The sequence below is a fragment of the Chiroxiphia lanceolata genome, chromosome 5 (assembly GCF_009829145.1).
Source record: "Chiroxiphia lanceolata isolate bChiLan1 chromosome 5, bChiLan1.pri, whole genome shotgun sequence".
NCBI lineage: Eukaryota > Metazoa > Chordata > Aves > Passeriformes > Pipridae > Chiroxiphia > Chiroxiphia lanceolata.
Genome location: NC_045641.1, coordinates 68,865,069 through 68,878,418, shown reverse-complemented (window position 1 = coordinate 68,878,418; position 13,350 = coordinate 68,865,069).

The following is a 13,350-nucleotide window of genomic DNA, read 5'->3' as shown; positions in this document are numbered from 1 at the left end:
AGGAGTTCGGCGTTTGGGTGCAAATCGTATACAAGCAATATGTGCTATCCCAGTACCCCGAAATAATCAAGAATTAAGATCTTTTCTAGGAATGGTCGGATGGTGCAGGCTGTGGATTCCCAACTTTGGGCTGACTGCCAGACCATTATATGAAGCAGTAAAAGAGCCCAAGCTGACCTGGGGGACGAAGCAGGAGAAAGCATTCCAGGAACTGAAAAGAGCCCTCCAGGAAGCACCTGCCCTGGGACTACCAGACCTAACCAAAGAATTCCAGCTTTATGTCTGTGAGAGACAACGAACGGCTTTAGGAGTACTCACTCAGCGGTTGGGATCCTGGAAGAGACCGGTGGGGTATTTCTCCAAACAGCTGGACGCAGTAAGTGGGGGATGGCCGGGGTGCCTCAGAGCCGTGGCAGCGACGGTTATTCTAATTCAAGAAGCACGAAAATTGACTCTGGGGAAACACATGGTGGTGTACGTGCCCCACATGGTCATAGCAGTTTTGGAACAAAAAGGGGGGCATTGGCTCTCCTCTAGCCGTATGTTACAATATCAGGCTCTGTTAAGAGAGCAAGATGATGTTGAACTGAAAATCACTAACCATCTCAACCCAGCAGAATTCCTTAGGTCTACAAAGGAAGAAGGTGTCCTGGAGCACGACTGTGTAGAGACCATTGAACAGGTCTACGCGAGTAGAAAAGACCTGAAGGATGAACCACTGACAGATCCTGACTGGGAGTTGTATACTGACGGATCTAGCTTTGTGGAGAATGGCACCAGGTATGCTGGGTATGCAGTGGTCACTCTACAAGAAGTGATAGAAGCAAATGCACTACCCCCAGGTACGTCTGCACAAAAGGCCGAGATTTGGGCATTGGTGAGAGCTTTAATACTAAGCCAAGGAAGGAGAGTTAATATATGGACTGACTCCAAATATGCCTTTGGAGTAGTTCATGTTCACGGAGCACTCTGGAAAGAGAGAGGACTTCTTACTTCTCAAGGGACATCAATTAAACATCGAGAAGAAATTTTACAATTGCTAGAGGCAATACACAAGCCTTCGGCAGTGGCAATAATGCATGTCAGAGGACATCAAACTGATCCCGGACGAGAATTTCAAGGTAATCGACAGGCTGACCAAGCGGCTAAACAAGCCGCCAGAGAGGTATGGACTCAGATGGCTCTTTTACCCGTTCGGAATAATCCAGCAATAGCATATATGGAAGAAAAACCATATTATTCACAAGAAGATGAGAAATTAGCTCAAATAACAAAAGCAAGGAAAAATATTAAAGGGTGGTACATCACTCCCATAGGACAAGTAATCTTACCTGTCAGAATAATGAAAGCAGTACTCGAGACGGAACATAACAAGTGCCACTGGGGTGCAGAAGCAATGGTAAAATTTCTGAAAAATGAGGTTCTCTCAAACCAGATGTTAACATTAGCAAAAAGGGTAAATGCAATGTGTCCCATGTGTATTAAAAATAACCCAGTGGTCAGAAAACAGGTACAAATGGGAAAGTTACAGATAGGACAGTTACCAGGAGACTATTGGCAAATAGATTTTTCTGAGTTGCCTAAGGCCCAATCCTGTAAGTATTTGTTAGTATATGTTTGTACCTTTTCAGGATGGCCAGAAGCCTTTCCATGCAGGACTAATCAAGCAAAGGAAGTAGTTAAGACTCTTCTGAGAGAAATTATTCCGAGATTTGGGGTACCTCTAGGGTTATCATCTGATCGAGGGCCACACTTTACCGCAGGGATAGTGCAAGAAATATCTGCTATATTAGGAATAACATGGAATCTCCATACACCATGGAGACCGCAATCTAGTGGACAAGTAGAGAGGATGAATCAGACATTGAAGGGTCAATTAAAGAAAATTTGTCAAGAAGCAAAAATCCCGTGGCCCCAAGCGCTACCTCTTGCCTTGCTGAGAATCAGGATTAAACCCAGGGAGAGAATAGGAGTAAGTCCATACGAAATATTGTATGGCAAGCCCTATCATGCAGCTACCTATCAAGGGGATCCTCATGTGGTGGGGGATCAAGCAGTGTTTAACTATGTGTTATCCTTAAATAAAACTCTCACAGCCCTCAGAGGAGCGCTGCAGTGGAATCGACCTCTGCCCCTGGAGAATCCGGTTCATGACATTTCTCCAGGAGACCAAGTCTATGTGAAGAACTGGTCGGTGGAACCATTAAAGGAAACATGGGACGGTCCTCGCCAGGTGATAATGACCACTTACACGGCGGTGAAGGTCGAGGGAATCGACAATTGGATCCATTACACCCGAATCAAGAAGGTTCCAGTCTCGTGGTCGGTAGAACCTCTCTCACCTACAAGGATGGTATTTCGAGCCAACCATTGAGAATTGTAGTATTCCTGGGGTTGATGAGTTTAGCAGAGACCACCGTGAGAATTGAGACCCCAGATCCTTATTTATTTGTACCAGAGTACACTGATGTGAATTTAACCTGTCTGTTTTCTGATGACCAGGGAGCTGAATTAAGAGATGTTAAAGTCAAATGGAGATGGAGAGATCAAGATCGAGCCATGACAGAAGGAGTGACGACAGTTTGGGATGCGACACAACAAAAAGGTTATACCGTCCTGCAGGTACCCAAAGTGTCTAAAGCTATGGAAGGAACATATATGTGTGTAGTTTGGATTTGGGAAAGTTTTGATTATGAACATATAGAAATACGGACAATAAACACGACCCAGAAAACGGTGACCAAAGTGCGAGTTATGCCCACTAGGAAACAATTTGACATGTGGGATGGTCCTCCCTTAAAAATCAATTGTGCCTTCCAATTTGATAATTGTCAGAAATCAGTTAAAGTAAAGTGGTGGAAATTGAATATGACAAATCAATCTTGGGAATCACAAAATCAAGGAGTTAGCTGGTGGTCTAATAGTAAGGAAGGTAAAGGGTGGCTGAATATTTCTGATCCCAGAGTAGGAAAAACAGAGGGTACATTTCTTTGTGTGGTCTCATGTGGAAAAGAAAAAGATTACGGGATAAGGACAGCAGTGGCTGTACCACATCAAGGAGTAAGAGTTAGACCAGAATACAGTGTTTACCCGGCCCAGGAAGGAAGCGATCTGACTTTAAGTTGCAAAATTTCAGAAGGACAGTATTCTGAATATGGGTGGTGGTTTAAGGGACAGAACTTGAAAGTCGGGAAGAGACATCAGATTGAAAAGAAGGCAGATGTAATAGTTTTGAAAATCAAAGAAATACAAAGAGGAGAAGATGAGGGCCAATATACTTGCTGGATAAATAGAGATGACTGGTGGGATACTGGAATTACTGTCGTCCACATAAAGACTGAAAGAACAACCCGGCAAGTAAGTAACCTGCAGATTCCAGATCGAGAAGTAGAACAAGAAAACCTAGTCGTAGGCCTAATTCGTGATTTTGGGAAAGTACAGAATGTCACAAAAATCACTGCATGTCTCCCTATGCCTTATGCTGCAGGAGACCCAATCCCATGGGGAATAATTCCAGTGCCAGAAATTCCTAAAGTGTTTAAGAATACTACATGGAATTGCAGATTTGTAACCAAAACATGGAACGAAATGACAGATGCATGTTTATTAAAAGACAAAATGACCAAAAAACAATGTGAACAGATGCCCGGATTTTTCCGATGGGTAGTAGTTGGGACATGGGTAACAGGCGAAGATATTGGCCAATTAAAGGGATCTTGTTTAGTTACAGATTTGGTAACATACCCCTGTTCTAAAGTTCCAGTTCAAATAAAACGAGAAAAACAAGAAGAAGTATGTCAAAATATTACTAGCTCTACAACTATGGAGGAGTGGCAAACGATTTGGGGACCCAGCCTACTAGAGACTTATAGTTATATTGGAAAAGTACAGTGGTGTATTCACTGGAAAGGGAAAAAGAATCAAACTTATTCTACAGGAAATAGAGGAAATTATAATTGGAGAACAGAAATACGTACAAAGGAGGATTGGAATTGTACTCGAATATATACATGTGACACCCCAGATGACGAAATAGGATTAATACCAGTCAGGACCCTCCTGCAGTTAGGATGTGAGTGTCGAGGATACAACCATACTATTAAAGGACATGTGAAAAACATTGATTGTCACACCACTACAGTTAGGAGTCCAGGAAATTTAGTGTGGGTAATGGGGCATGGCCAGTGGACCACCCACATGCCAATAGATGGTCCTGTTGTGCCTGTCACACTAGGGATACCTACTCTCTGTCCATTCTGGAAACAGGATAAGTTAACATCAGTAGAAATACAACCACGGGGAAAAAGAGAAATTAGTAAGGACATTGATGACTTGAGGTTGGGAGATTGGCATGAACCATCAGCAGGAGTTAAATTTGGATGGGTATTAGAATCTTTGTTTGCACCAATCTCAACATACCGAAACAGAGAGATGTTGTTTAAATTAATGGGACAAACTGAAAGGCTAGCAGCGGTCACTAAGAAAGGATTTAAAGATCTAAATTTACAATTACAAGCCACCACTAGGATGACAGTACAGAATCGAATGGCTTTAGATTTAATCCTATTAAAGGAACACGGAGTCTGTGGATACCTGCATGCAAAGGACGACCATTGTTGCGTGCACATCCCAAATGTCACTCAAGAAGTAGAGAAAGATATTAGTCAATTAGAACAAATTGACGAAAATGTTCATGAAATACAAAAGGAAGTAGAACACAATTGGATAGGAGAATTATTCAGCTCCCTAGGTCTTCATGTGTCAGGATGGATATCTTCTGTTATCCAGTACGGAATATTGATTGTAATAATTATTGTTATAGCCATGATTGTTTATAAGTGTCTTTTAGGAATGATTGTAAAAGAAGGTCAACATACGAGACGCATCATGAAAGCCATAACAAGAAAAGAAGTAATCTCACCGCAAGATGGATCACCTCCTGTTCATCAAGAAACTGCAGCTTGAAGATTGCTACATTTGAGCATCCTTGCAGGAAAAGCCTGAAGAATGCTCAAAAGGGGGGACATGTTGCAGAATGATTCAAATTTAGTAGTAGAATGGCTAAGGCTTAGTAGGAGAGTAGGCCTAGAGAGCAGCACTCCAAAGTAGTAGGTTAGCAGCCTTGTTCGTGAGAATGGAATGTACTGAAGAGGTAGGAACAATAATCAAAAGATTTAGCCAAGCATGTATATAACGATTTGTTACCTTAGATACAGTAAGGGTCTGCTGAACAGTTTCTATGGGGTTTCTATGGAGTAGGACAACTTAAACAGATTTATGATTAAAAGTAGATGATTACCAATTGTTATCAGTATGAAATATGAGTTTGTGCTTGTAACTAAGTGTAACTGCTTACAAGTAAGAACTGCACGTAGACATGTTTGTGTAAAGGTATAAAAACTGAACTGAAAATGAGGGTCTTCGGAATCCTGACTTGGGACACTAGTCCTCAGGTTCCCGGGGCCCCGAATAAAGCACCCATAAACCGGCACTCTGTTGGTTTGTGTTTTCGTTACGGGCAACAAATAGAGTGAGTAAAGGAATTGATTCCCTCTTGATTTCTTCTCTCTGCAACAATTCAAACCCAGATATATGAAGATATGAACATGATTAAATGACAAGGTTTTGAGTAGTCTTGCAACGTGGCAGGGTTCAGATTGTTTTACTGAAGAGAGGTTTGGGGTTTTTAGGACTACCTCTGACAGCTTTTTCTAGCTGTGATGCCCTAATGTACAGTCCTTTGGACAGACACGAATCAACTTTATGTCCACATTTCTGTAGGAACAATTAAGCACCCTCACAGCTGACAGATGACAGAAAAGATCTGCCTGGCTATCCATTTTCTGCAGCTCTGTGCAAGTGGTAATTAAATTGTGCAGTGCAGAATTAAAATTCATAGAATCACAGAAACTGGAGAGAGAAAAGAGCTGCTAAGGTCATTTTTGCCCGTGCCCTTCCTTCTGCCAAGTGCTTTGTCCAGCACTTTGTAGCCAATTTGAAATGCTCACTACTTACCTAGTGCTTTTAAGAGACCTGCCTTTGATTTATGCGCGGTGGAAAATTATACCTTTTCTCTGGAGATGGACAATTTGCCTCATTTGAAGAGTTGTGTAATCAATTTCATTTACCAATTACAGCCCTTCGTTAACACGGGGCATTCGGCAGAGCAGGAAGTTAATGAGATTGAGGATGGGATCAGGGGGTCTCCTGGATGCCTTGTTTTGCCCTGACAGCCCAGTAAATCTTCAGTCAGCTGAGTGCTTCTGAGGGAGGAAGCAGGTTTAGAGGACTCATTTGAGACGTATCACCCAGCTGTGGATCAGATGGGTTTGTTGCTTTCCAGGGACAGGTGGGGCTTGGCAGGGCAGAGAGGAATGGGCTGGGGAACCAAAGTCCCTGAAAGCTGCTGGGTATTCCCTGGGGAGCGCAGAGCACCTCACACCAGTGGGGTGGTTTTCAGTCTTCACTGTCAGCGTGGAGTAAATTCTACATGAAAAAGAAACTTGCTTTTCATGTGGCATGGATGGGAATTTCACATCTGCCAGGGAATTATCCTGTTTCTAGCCTAAAGTGACTTGGCATGAGCATAAGCTCCTCCCATCCCCCTGAGGCTTCAGTCTTAAACAGTGTGTCTGAGGCCCCCAACACCCCTTCCAGGGTTCTTCAAAATGCTTCTCCCCAGGGACTGGAGAGTGTCTTGTCCAAAAGACCAAATATTTATAAAGTGCCTTTTTTTTTTTTAAGAGATATAAATCTTCTCTTCAAAACACAGGCCATAAATATAAAACTAGGCTTTCCCCAGGCATAAATTGCAGTAGTCTACAGATGATTTTCTTTTGAAATAACTGGCACTGCCTGCAGTCAGAAACAAAACTCTGAACTGAGAGGGATACAAATGTGATCTGATACAGACTTCCTAGGTCTGCCTGAGCTCCCTTCATATGGTTTGCCTTGAATTTTCACTCACCAGTTGCTTGTCTTGCTTTTCAAATGGTTGTCCCAAGCCGAATCCTTATATGGCCTAAATTGATGTTTCTGGTGACACATATCAGTGACAACCCTGTGCAGCAACAGGGTCTCATCTCCACCTCCTGCTGAGTGCCCTGTAGAAACCCCTGGACTGTTTCTATCCAGAACCGGAGCAAATTGGATGTGCTGGCAGGGCAGATGATTCTGGAATAGGGATATCCTGGCAGTCCCATTTTCAGCAGACTTTATATTGCCTCCAAATAGCACAAACATGGATCCATTCTGCTTCTGCTTCTTTTTCAGAATACGCATTCTTACTAGTGGGTGAACTTATGTTACTCCAAAATAATTATAAAAAAAGGGAGTACAGCTGAATAAATACATATTTCAGGGATGGTCTAATTATAAATGTGATGGCAGTAGACATAAGTACAGAAAAGCCAGGCATAATGACTCTGAAGATGATGATGCAACAGACTGATTCTTAGAGGCATAAACTCTTTGTTTTCTTCTTCCCTTCATTTTTTCTCATATCATACATGACCTCTGGTATCTTAACAGAATTTCTATTTTAAATTTATTTCCTCTTGCTTATGTTCATTCAGGCCTATTTCAAAATGTGAGAGAATAAAAGGTTTTCTGTGGGTGAGTGGTAATTACCAGCTAACTAAAACAATTCCTGTAAATTCCTGAAGGAAGTTTCAGTGAACAGAGAGAAAACTACTGATCCAAATGCATTTATAAGTGTTTTCCTTTTCCTATTCAGCTCTCAGCACACAGGACCCTTCTGGGCCAGAAATAAATTGATTTGCTACAGAAGCACCTCAAACTCTGCCAGGACTACACACATTCTTTTGAATTGCAGCAGGCCCTCAAATAATTTTTACTTCTGCTGTCCTTGTGAGTCTTCATATAAAGCCCAGATTCGCTCCTGGGTCTTGGGCCTGCTTTGACTCTGGAGAAGCTGTAAGTAAAGGACCCTGTGGAGGAGTCTGAATGCCTTGATATCAATGGCAAGTGAGAATATCTTGCATTGCATATAATTCTTGGCTTAATGGGTCTGAACCACGTCTGAGTCATTCCCAGATTTGCTCATAAATAGTGCAAAAACTGTGCCCTTTTTAAGGCAATATAAACGTCCTTTGTGTCTGGTTTATAGCTTTTAAATGGTTTTTAACTTTCCTCAACCTGAAAATAATGTCCTGTGGGTGATTGTAAGAATTCTTATGTGTAGTTACTATGAAAACTGTGTTAGCTGGGGTACCTGACACTGCAGAAGCTGTGAGGGTGATTAAGATACTCTGCTGAGAAGCTGCAGATAAGAGTTGCATGCTGTAGGGCAAGACCACCTGCTTGGTCTTTATTTTGGTGTCTAAGAATGTCACTGTCACATTTGCAAGAAAGGGGAAGAACTGTTTGGGAAAACTTCAGTTCTGTGTTGTTCTCAGATTTTATATCAGTTTTAAATAAACTCCCCTGTGTCATCCTATTTCCAATTTGAAAGGGAATTATTTGGCATGCAGAAATGTTTAGTTAAGTGCCTAAAGTCTTGCCAGACTCAGCTTAAGGGCTGATTTGGATATTTTCAATGGTTTTATTGAGTAAATTTTTTTTTTCTTTTCTTTCAAAGAAATGATTCTACATTTATTCCACAGTTTGCAGAATGTCATCCAAATTTCAAAATCAGGTAGATGAGGGCAGGAACCTCAATCCCTCAGGAGAACAGCCTCATGCAGATAGGGAGTGAGCCAGGCTGGGAGTTCAAGTGCAGCTCTGGGAGAGGAGGGTGGTGACAGTGGCACCACCCTGATGTTTGCTGCGAGGGCAGTGACTCAGAGATGCTTTACTGAGTCACAGTTTCTCCCTCCCCATCCTCTGGCCAGGGAAGGTACTGATATTCTGCTGGTGCCTTGAAGACGTGAATGATGATATTCCCTCCATGTTGCAACAGCCAAAGAAACAAAAGATTTCCCCCTCGTCACTGTCCATGTGGATTTGCTCCAGGCAGTCTGATCAGGGGGTGAAAAGGAAATATATGACTAACATCAAACTGAGCACTGGAACCAGGGACTACTCAGGGCAGACAGCAGAGGAGGGCAGTTCCTCCAGGGCATGATTCAAGGCAGGAGGCTTCTCTGGAAGATATGAGTTTGTGTGGGAGTGAGGATGTCTCACAGTGGACAGAGTGTCCATTAAAATGGTCAGTCATGGCACATTCTCTCTAGTGCTGGTTGGATCTTGTACGTGAGTATTGATTGAAATCTCAGGATTAGTAGAGGCAAGCAGCAACTCCTACATATTCAGACAAGATCTAATTGCTTGGAAGAACATCCTGATTGGAGTCAGCAAATCAATATTCAGCAATGTATCTTAAACGGAAGATAAGGCGCTGCCTACTGAAAGATCTGGTCTCTGTTAGTACATTGGGAAATTCCCTCTCTTAATGAGGTTTGGAAAATGATGCCAGACATTTTATCAATGTTGAAAACACCTTGGAAGGCATGTAGCCTTTCCTTCTGGTCCTTCCTTACCTTCTGTTTGTGTTCCCACTCCTATGGCCTCGTATATAAGTCTTCAGTTATCTCTTTCTTGAGTCAAGACTTGTACCTCTGCTCTTGATTGCTTTGTCTGCAAAACCAAACTGCCTTCATTTTTAATTACAATGTAAAGGTTGTTTTGGTTTGTTCTGCTTTAGTTTTGGGTTATTTGGGTTTTTTTCAAATAATACAATTTTTTTCTTTCATTTGCTTTCCTTGAGTTACAGAAAATGTCTTTGATCGTCACATGTTGCACCATTTTTCCTGGTTTTCCACATCTGGAATTCTGGTTTGTCTTGAGTCTTCCTCCACTCTCTGGAATACTTTTTTGCATTGTAGAGTTGTGGTGTGAGATCCTGCCACTCCACCAACCTGGCAGTGTCATATCTTGGTCTGGTAATCAACATGGTGAACAATTCAAATGGTTATTGCTCAACAATACTTAAAATAGCAAAAGTCTATTTATAGGTGCCCCAAAATCAATGGAATATGGATTTCTGCTGTTGCCTGGAAGATTAGTAATCATATCCTATTCGTTTTCTGAGATACTAATTTTTAGTTCCTTGGCCAATAGCAGACTAAATTCCTTTCAGCAACTGAGCACACAAACACGATGGTTTCTCCACCCCAAGGTTTTCCTGACACACAATATTAACAACTCTTGAAATGGAATCTTCTGACACTGGTTAATGACAACCTTACTGCGTGAATAAATTACAGAATCTGAAATTCCCCTTGGCTTGCACAATTCTCACTCCTTCATGATTGCAGTGCTTACAAACGGCCTGATCTTACTCAGGAAACATGAAAGAAAGATTAGAATTACAAAGTGAGACCCATTATGAGTATACACACATTTATATAAATTCTAAGATTATATAGTTTATTGCAAGTTGCTCCTAATTGTCCCTGAGGTATTTTGTAGAAACTGGCAGACATAGTGAAAACTTGGTAAAAAAAATAGGAGAACAGGAACCAAGCCCAAGAATGAACCAGGTCTGATTTACTAGTCACAGCAAAAGTGAAGAAAAATAAATAGGAAAAATACATATCCAGCATGCTTTCTGTAGATGATTCCTCCAGACTCAAGGTCAATTTTCACACTTATTTACAACCACAAAGCAGTGATGTTTCACAGTCTGTAATTAGGAAGATAATATCTTTTCCAAGCTTTCTAATATATTATATTCATAGAACTCATTGTTCTGATTTATTTATTCACCAGCTGCTAAATGCTTTTAAAAGTTACTTTCCTGTGTGTTATCTGAGCCCTTGTTTTGAAGAGGAAAAAGATTGGCCTCAAGTCAGATTTGTTTAACATGAGCCAGGGATTTACAACTCAACTTGATCATCCAGTGAAAAAGATGACTCATCTTCTAAACCAGAAAAAGAAATAGCACTTGTTCTGATCTGATTTGGGTAGTCCTCTTCCATTTATCCCACTAATTTATTTTTTTTAGTTCATATCTCAAAGTACCTGAAGTCTTTTGAATGGATATCAAAAAAGTTTTGAAAGGCAACAGAACAGAGAGTGGGAAGAGTTAAAATCCCTGTAGTGATGAGGTGGAGTTGTAGCATTAAATAATAAAATAAATTTTGCTAGTTCTGCTGCTTACTGTTTCAGTTCAGGATCTTAGTGCTTTAGATCTTCCTCCTAGAGGTGGAAAACCCAAGTGGAAGTTAATGGATTGCCCTACAGCATTTAACCCATTTAATTTCACAGCACAGTATCTTAATCATTCAGCATTTCAAGGACAAGGAAAAAACTCTTGACAAAGCTATGCCAGTTTGTAGAAAAGAACTCAAGGTTCACTCAGCTCAGGGAGGAATATACACTTGCAAGAGTTCATACACTTGTTATAAGATTCTGAAGGATGAAAGAAAAGAAAAGAAAAAAGAAAAGAAAAGAAAAGAAAAGAAAAGAAAAGAAAAGAAAAGAAAAGAAAAGAAAAGAAAAGAAAAGAAAAGAAAAGAAAAGAAAAGAAAAGAAAAGAAAAGAAAAGAAAAGAAAAGAGAAAGAAGGAAAGAAAGAATAAAGAAAGAAAGATAGAAAGAAAGAAAGAAAGAAAGAAAGAAAAGAAGGAAAGAAAGAAGGAAAGAAAGAAAGAGAAAGAAAAAGAAAGAAAGAAAAAGAAAGAAAGAAGAAAAGAAGGAAAGAAAGAAAAGAAGGAAAGAAAGAAAGAAAAGAAAGAATGAAAGAAAGAGAGAAAGAAAGAAAAAGAAAGAAAGAAAGAAAAAGAAAGAAAGAAAAAAAGAGAGAAAGAAAAAAAGAAAGAAAGATTCTCCATGGAATATACTTTGGTTTAGACTTTAAAAAATTTGACACCATCACTTTTACCCTTTCCATAATGAATTAGACTGATTTTCCTCACTATACTCTTAAAAGATCCCTTCTGGTCTTAGAAATCCCTGTGTTAAAGCAGTCCTACCATACCAAAAAATACAATTTTCTCAACAGGAACAGGAAAAGATATATTGTCCCTCAATGCATTGACAGTTTTCCAAACTATGTAATTTCTCAAGAAAAACTGAGTTCATGTCACAGTGACTGCAAAAATGTTGCACTGTTATTAAGTGCTACTTCCTCAGAACTGTCTCAAATTCCACCAGTGGGAAGTAAACAGACATTTCTCATGATGACTCCCTTTTTTTTTAAATAAACCTTGAATGTCTCGGACATCTCATGGCATTCAAATGCTGTGTGGATCTGCTCTCCAGGAACTGCAAGGGTTTCACCCATCTTAGCATGAGAACACAGAGGGAGGGGAGCATGTTGAATCTTAGAAGAAAATATTCGTTGCAACAAAACATTATTTCAGATTCCTGTTCCTTCAAAAATTTGCAGATTGCTATTACTACTATTGCAGATTACTAAAAATTTACAGTATTACTATTACTTCTACTGCTGAATTGGACTGAGGAACCATTAATGCCTCAGAGTTTGCAGGAGAGGGCATTAACAGTGTTAGAATGTCTAGAAAGCTTGTGCAACTTAGATAAACAAGTTTGTAGCCTATAGAAAGTATTTTAGATGTTTGTTTGGGTTTTTTTGATGACAAAATAAAATATTTACCAGCATTCATTTGTGAGTGTGCTGTCTTACAGAAGGTTTGCCTCTGCTACCTGTCTTCTTTGCCTTTTTCTCTCAAACTGCACCATTTTACACTGAAAAAGCCTTGCTTTTTCCAGACTGCTTGAATTTGTGCTTCATGTTTAAATGATTAGACCTGTTTACATGGGACTGGAAAGGACCTATGGCCATGGCAACACAGTAAAACAAGTGAAATCTTGAATTGGGCCACATACAAACGTGAACCTTGGATTTTCCTTTCAGCCTCGTCACATATAAGCGGAAAATGAGCAAAAGGGATTTTCTGGGGGGAAAAAATGTAGTCACTGATTTTAATATGAAGATGGGAGGGTGTCAGAGGATGGACCAGGCTCTGCTCGGGGGTGCCCAGCAATGGGACAAGAGGCCACGGGCAGGAACTGATGCCCAGGAAGTTCCAGCTGGACATGAGGAAGAACTTCTTTGCTGTGCAGTGAGCGAGCACTGAACAGATTGCCCAGAGAGGGTGTGGAGTCTCCCTCCCTGGGGATATTCCAGAACCATCTGGACACAATCCTGTGCCGTGTGCTCTGGGATGACCCTGCTGGAGCAGGGAGGTGGGACCAGATGATCTACGTTGGTCCCTCCCAACCTGACCCACTCTGTGATTCTGTGAATATCTAACAAGTAGAAGGAGGCACTCACAGTATCCTGCTCCATTTTGCACTTTTCTGGGCTTACAGATTATTCTTTTTTTATTAAATAAATCAGCAGTTAGTACCCTTCCAAGAAAGT